Source organism: Ranitomeya variabilis, chromosome 6 (assembly GCF_051348905.1).
Source record: "Ranitomeya variabilis isolate aRanVar5 chromosome 6, aRanVar5.hap1, whole genome shotgun sequence".
Classification (NCBI taxonomy): Eukaryota; Metazoa; Chordata; class Amphibia; order Anura; family Dendrobatidae; genus Ranitomeya; species Ranitomeya variabilis.
In genome coordinates this window covers 479,180,989-479,188,361 of record NC_135237.1, presented here as the reverse complement: position 1 = coordinate 479,188,361, position 7,373 = coordinate 479,180,989, and positions in this window count along the sequence as shown.

Genomic DNA, 7,373 nt, shown 5'->3' with positions numbered 1-7,373 from the left:
GTATCCATGTAACCGCTGTAAAGCTGCCATGAGCCTATTGTTTGTTATTTTAGGCCTTTGATAGCCTGTCTGCGGTCCCTACTTTAAATACTCCTCCACTCACCACCAAGCTGCCTGTGTATCCATGTAACCGCTGTAAAGCTGCCATGAGCCTATTGTTTGTTATTTTAGGCCTTTGATAGCCTGTCTGCGGTCCCTACTTTAAATACTCCTCCACTCACCACCAAGCTGCCTGTGTATCCATGTAACCGATGTAAAACTGCAGTATTTTGCTTATAAAAAAGAAAATACTGGAGAGATATCAAATGCAGACATTTTAACATTAAAAACAAAAACACATACAACAAAAAACTGGTACAGTACAAAAATTGGCCACCAGCTACAAAAACTTTCTCCTGCAAGTAGTTAACTGAAAGGTTTTTTTCCATTTAAAACACAGATATGGCATCCACCGAGTGTTGTCCTGTCGCGTCTTCTTTATATTATTGCCAAGAAGCTGCAACTGAATAAAGCTGAGCTTCTACCTTCTGCCTCTTATTAACTGCTTTTTTTTAAAAAAATTGTCCACCAGCTACAAAAACTTGCTCCTGCAAGTAGTTAACTGAAAGGTTTTTTTCCATTGAAAACACAGATATGGCATCCACCGAGTGTTGTCCTGTCGCGTCTTCTTTATATTATTGCCAAGAAGCTGCAACTGAATAAAGCTGAGCTTCTACCTTCTGCCTCTTATTAACTGCTTTTTTTTTATAAAATTGGCTGTTCCGGCCTACTAAAGGTGTCTGTCTGCCCCTGCCTGGTGTTGTCCTCAACTGAATAAAGCTGAGCTTCAACCTTCTGTTCCAAATTACCATTTTTAAAAATGCAATTGGCTGTTCCGGCCTACTAAAGGTGTCTGTCTGCCCCTGCCTGGTGTTGTCCTCAACTGAATAAAGCTGAGCTTCTACCTTCTGCCTCTTACTAACTGCTGTTTTTTTAAAAAATTGGCTGTTCCGGCCTACTAAAGGTGTCTGTCTGCCCCTGCCTGGTGTTGTCCTCAACTGAATAAAGCTGAGCTTCTACCTTCTGTTCCAAATTACCATTTTTAAAAATGCAATTGGCTGTTCCGGCCTACTAAAGGTGTCTGTCTGCCCCTGCCTGGTGTTGTCCTCAACTGAATAAAGCTGAGCTTCTACCTTCTGCCTCTTACTAACTGCTGTTTTTTTAAAAAATTGGCTGTTCCGGCCTACTAAAGGTGTCTGTCTGCCCCTGCCTGGTGTTGTCCTCAACTGAATAAAGCTGAGCTTCTACCTTCTGCCTCTTACTAACTGCTGTTTTTTTAAAAAATTGGCTGTTCCGGCCTACTAAAGGTGTCTGTCTGCCCCTGCCTGGTGTTGTCCTCAACTGAATAAAGCTGAGCTTCTACCTTCTGTTCCAAATTACCATTTTTAAAAATGCCATTGGCTGTTCCGGCCTACTAAAGGTGTCTGTCTGCCCCTGCCTGGTGTTGTCCTCAACTGAATAAAGCTGAGCTTCAACCTTCTGTTCCAAATTACCATTTTTAAAAATGCAATTGGCTGTTCCGGCCTACTAAAGGTGTCTGTCTGCCCCTGCCTGGTGTTGTCCTCAACTGAATAAAGCTGAGCTTCTACCTTCTGCCTCTTACTAACTGCTGTTTTTTTAAAAAATTGGCTGTTCCGGCCTACTAAAGGTGTCTGTCTGCCCCTTCCTGGTGTTGTCCTCAACTGAATAAAGCTGAGCTTCAACCTTCTGTTCCAAATTACCATTTTTAAAAATGCAATTGGCTGTTCCGGCCTACTAAAGGTGAATGTCTGCCCCTGCCTGGTGTTGTCCTCAACTGAATAAAGCTGAGCTTCTACCTTCTGTTCCAAATTACCATTTTTAAAAATGCAATTGGCTGTTCTGGCCTACTAAAGGTGAATGTCTGCCCCTGCCTGGTGTTGTCCTCAACTGAATAAAGCTGAGCTTCTACCTTCTGTTCCAAATTACCATTTTTAAAAATGCAATTGGCTATTCCGGCCTACTAAAGGTGAATGTCTGCCCCTGCCTGGTGTTGTCCTCAACTGAATAAAGCTGAGCTTCTACCTTCTGTTCCAAATTACCATTTTTAAAAATGCCATTGGCTGTTCCGGCCTACTAAAGGTGTCTGTCTGCCCCTGCCTGGTGTTGTCCTCAACTGAATAAAGCTGAGCTTCAACCTTCTGTTCCAAATTACCATTTTTAAAAATGCAATTGGCTGTTCCGGCCTACTAAAGGTGTCTGTCTGCCCCTGCCTGGTGTTGTCCTCAACTGAATAAAGCTGAGCTTCTACCTTCTGCCTCTTACTAACTGCTGTTTTTTTAAAAAATTGGCTGTTCCGGCCTACTAAAGGTGTCTGTCTGCCCCTGCCTGGTGTTGTCCTCAACTGAATAAAGCTGAGCTTCTACCTTCTGTTCCAAATTACCATTTTTAAAAATGCCATTGGCTGTTCCGGCCTACTAAAGGTGTCTGTCTGCCCCTGCCTGGTGTTGTCCTCAACTGAATAAAGCTGAGCTTCAACCTTCTGTTCCAAATTACCATTTTTAAAAATGCAATTGGCTGTTCCGGCCTACTAAAGGTGTCTGTCTGCCCCTGCCTGGTGTTGTCCTCAACTGAATAAAGCTGAGCTTCTACCTTCTGCCTCTTACTAACTGCTGTTTTTTTTAAAAATTGGCTGTTCCGGCCTACTAAAGGTGTCTGTCTGCCCCTGCCTGGTGTTGTCCTCAACTGAATAAAGCTGAGCTTCTACCTTCTGTTCCAAATTACCATTTTTAAAAATGCAATTGGCTGTTCCGGCCTACTAAAGGTGTCTGTCTGCCCCTGCCTGGTGTTGTCCTCAACTGAATAAAGCTGAGCTTCTACCTTCTGCCTCTTACTAACTGCTGTTTTTTTAAAAAATTGGCTGTTCCGGCCTACTAAAGGTGTCTGTCTGCCCCTGCCTGGTGTTGTCCTCAACTGAATAAAGCTGAGCTTCTACCTTCTGCCTCTTACTAACTGCTGTTTTTTTAAAAAATTGGCTGTTCCAGCCTACTAAAGGTTTCTGTCTGCCCCTGCCTGGTGTTGTCCTCAACTGAATAAAGCTGAGCTTCTACCTTCTGTTCCAAATTACCATTTTTAAAAATGCCAATGGCTGTTCCGGCCTACTAAAGGTGTCTGTCTGCCCCTGCCTGGTGTTGTCCTCAACTGAATAAAGCTGAGCTTCAACCTTCTGTTCCAAATTACCATTTTTAAAAATGCAATTGGCTGTTCCGGCCTACTAAAGGTGAATGTCTGCCCCTGCCTGGTGTTGTCCTCAACTGAATAAAGCTGAGCTTCAACCTTCTGTTCCAAATTACCATTTTTAAAAATGCCATTGGCTGTTCCGGCCTACTAAAGGTGTCTGTCTGCCCCTGCCTGGTGTTGTCCTCAACTGAATAAAGCTGAGCTTCAACCTTCTGTTCCAAATTACCATTTTTAAAAATGCAATTGGCTGTTCCGGCCTACTAAAGGTGTCTGTCTGCCCCTGCCTGGTGTTGTCCTCAACTGAATAAAGCTGAGCTTCTACCTTCTGCCTCTTACTAACTGCTGTTTTTTTAAAAAATTGGCTGTTCCGGCCTACTAAAGGTGTCTGTCTGCCCCTGCCTGGTGTTGTCCTCAACTGAATAAAGCTGAGCTTCTACCTTCTGTTCCAAATTACCATTTTTAAAAATGCAATTGGCTGTTCCGGCCTACTAAAGGTGTCTGTCTGCCCCTGCCTGGTGTTGTCCTCAACTGAATAAAGCTGAGCTTCTACCTTCTGCCTCTTACTAACTGCTGTTTTTTTAAAAAATTGGCTGTTCCGGCCTACTAAAGGTGTCTGTCTGCCCCTGCCTGGTGTTGTCCTCAACTGAATAAAGCTGAGCTTCTACCTTCTGCCTCTTACTAACTGCTGTTTTTTTAAAAAATTGGCTGTTCCGGCCTACTAAAGGTGTCTGTCTGCCCCTGCCTGGTGTTGTCCTCAACTGAATAAAGCTGAGCTTCTACCTTCTGTTCCAAATTACCATTTTTAAAAATGCCATTGGCTGTTCCGGCCTACTAAAGGTGTCTGTCTGCCCCTGCCTGGTGTTGTCCTCAACTGAATAAAGCTGAGCTTCAACCTTCTGTTCCAAATTACCATTTTTAAAAATGCAATTGGCTGTTCCGGCCTACTAAAGGTGTCTGTCTGCCCCTGCCTGGTGTTGTCCTCAACTGAATAAAGCTGAGCTTCTACCTTCTGCCTCTTACTAACTGCTGTTTTTTTAAAAAATTGGCTGTTCCGGCCTACTAAAGGTGTCTGTCTGCCCCTGCCTGGTGTTGTCCTCAACTGAATAAAGCTGAGCTTCAACCTTCTGTTCCAAATTACCATTTTTAAAAATGCAATTGGCTGTTCCGGCCTACTAAAGGTGAATGTCTGCCCCTGCCTGGTGTTGTCCTCAACTGAATAAAGCTGAGCTTCTACCTTCTGTTCCAAATTACCATTTTTAAAAATGCAATTGGCTGTTCTGGCCTACTAAAGGTGAATGTCTGCCCCTGCCTGGTGTTGTCCTCAACTGAATAAAGCTGAGCTTCTACCTTCTGTTCCAAATTACCATTTTTAAAAATGCAATTGGCTATTCCGGCCTACTAAAGGTGAATGTCTGCCCCTGCCTGGTGTTGTCCTCAACTGAATAAAGCTGAGCTTCTACCTTCTGTTCCAAATTACCATTTTTAAAAATGCCATTGGCTGTTCCGGCCTACTAAAGGTGTCTGTCTGCCCCTGCCTGGTGTTGTCCTCAACTGAATAAAGCTGAGCTTCAACCTTCTGTTCCAAATTACCATTTTTAAAAATGCAATTGGCTGTTCCGGCCTACTAAAGGTGTCTGTCTGCCCCTGCCTGGTGTTGTCCTCAACTGAATAAAGCTGAGCTTCTACCTTCTGCCTCTTACTAACTGCTGTTTTTTTAAAAAATTGGCTGTTCCGGCCTACTAAAGGTGTCTGTCTGCCCCTGCCTGGTGTTGTCCTCAACTGAATAAAGCTGAGCTTCTACCTTCTGTTCCAAATTACCATTTTTAAAAATGCCATTGGCTGTTCCGGCCTACTAAAGGTGTCTGTCTGCCCCTGCCTGGTGTTGTCCTCAACTGAATAAAGCTGAGCTTCAACCTTCTGTTCCAAATTACCATTTTTAAAAATGCAATTGGCTGTTCCGGCCTACTAAAGGTGTCTGTCTGCCCCTGCCTGGTGTTGTCCTCAACTGAATAAAGCTGAGCTTCTACCTTCTGCCTCTTACTAACTGCTGTTTTTTTTAAAAATTGGCTGTTCCGGCCTACTAAAGGTGTCTGTCTGCCCCTGCCTGGTGTTGTCCTCAACTGAATAAAGCTGAGCTTCTACCTTCTGTTCCAAATTACCATTTTTAAAAATGCAATTGGCTGTTCCGGCCTACTAAAGGTGTCTGTCTGCCCCTGCCTGGTGTTGTCCTCAACTGAATAAAGCTGAGCTTCTACCTTCTGCCTCTTACTAACTGCTGTTTTTTTAAAAAATTGGCTGTTCCGGCCTACTAAAGGTGTCTGTCTGCCCCTGCCTGGTGTTGTCCTCAACTGAATAAAGCTGAGCTTCTACCTTCTGCCTCTTACTAACTGCTGTTTTTTTAAAAAATTGGCTGTTCCAGCCTACTAAAGGTTTCTGTCTGCCCCTGCCTGGTGTTGTCCTCAACTGAATAAAGCTGAGCTTCTACCTTCTGTTCCAAATTACCATTTTTAAAAATGCCAATGGCTGTTCCGGCCTACTAAAGGTGTCTGTCTGCCCCTGCCTGGTGTTGTCCTCAACTGAATAAAGCTGAGCTTCAACCTTCTGTTCCAAATTACCATTTTTAAAAATGCAATTGGCTGTTCCGGCCTACTAAAGGTGAATGTCTGCCCCTGCCTGGTGTTGTCCTCAACTGAATAAAGCTGAGCTTCAACCTTCTGTTCCAAATTACCATTTTTAAAAATGCCATTGGCTGTTCCGGCCTACTAAAGGTGTCTGTCTGCCCCTGCCTGGTGTTGTCCTCAACTGAATAAAGCTGAGCTTCAACCTTCTGTTCCAAATTACCATTTTTAAAAATGCAATTGGCTGTTCCGGCCTACTAAAGGTGTCTGTCTGCCCCTGCCTGGTGTTGTCCTCAACTGAATAAAGCTGAGCTTCTACCTTCTGCCTCTTACTAACTGCTGTTTTTTAAAAAAATTGGCTGTTCCGGCCTACTAAAGGTGTCTGTCTGCCCCTGCCTGGTGTTGTCCTCAACTGAATAAAGCTGAGCTTCTACCTTCTGTTCCAAATTACCATTTTTAAAAATGCAATTGGCTGTTCCGGCCTACTAAAGGTGTCTGTCTGCCCCTGCCTGGTGTTGTCCTCAACTGAATAAAGCTGGCCTTCTACCTTCTGCCTCTTACTAACTGCTGTTTTTTTAAAAAATTGGCTGTTCCGGCCTACTAAAGGTGTCTGTCTGCCCCTGCCTGGTGTTGTCCTCAACTGAATAAAGCTGAGCTTCTACCTTCTGCCTCTTACTAACTGCTGTTTTTTTAAAAAATTGGCTGTTCCGGCCTACTAAAGGTGTCTGTCTGCCCCTGCCTGGTGTTGTCCTCAACTGAATAAAGCTGAGCTTCTACCTTCTGTTCCAAATTACCATTTTTAAAAATGCCATTGGCTGTTCCGGCCTACTAAAGGTGTCTGTCTGCCCCTGCCTGGTGTTGTCCTCAACTGAATAAAGCTGAGCTTCAACCTTCTGTTCCAAATTACCATTTTTAAAAATGCAATTGGCTGTTCCGGCCTACTAAAGGTGTCTGTCTGCCCCTGCCTGGTGTTGTCCTCAACTGAATAAAGCTGAGCTTCTACCTTCTGCCTCTTACTAACTGCTGTTTTTTTAAAAAATTGGCTGTTCCGGCCTACTAAAGGTGTCTGTCTGCCCCTGCCTGGTGTTGTCCTCAACTGAATAAAGCTGAGCTTCAACCTTCTGTTCCAAATTACCATTTTTAAAAATGCAATTGGCTGTTCCGGCCTACTAAAGGTGAATGTCTGCCCCTGCCTGGTGTTGTCCTCAACTGAATAAAGCTGAGCTTCTACCTTCTGTTCCAAATTACCATTTTTAAAAATGCAATTGGCTGTTCCGGCCTACTAAAGGTGAATGTCTGCCCCTGCCTGGTGTTGTCCTCAACTGAATAAAGCTGAGCTTCTACCTTCTGTTCCAAATTACCATTTTTAAAAATGCAATTGGCTATTCCGGCCTACTAAAGGTGAATGTCTGCCCCTGCCTGGTGTTGTCCTCAACTGAATAAAGCTGAGCTTCTACCTTCTGTTCCAAATTACCATTTTTAAAAATGCCATTGGCTGTTCCGGCCTACTAAAGGTGT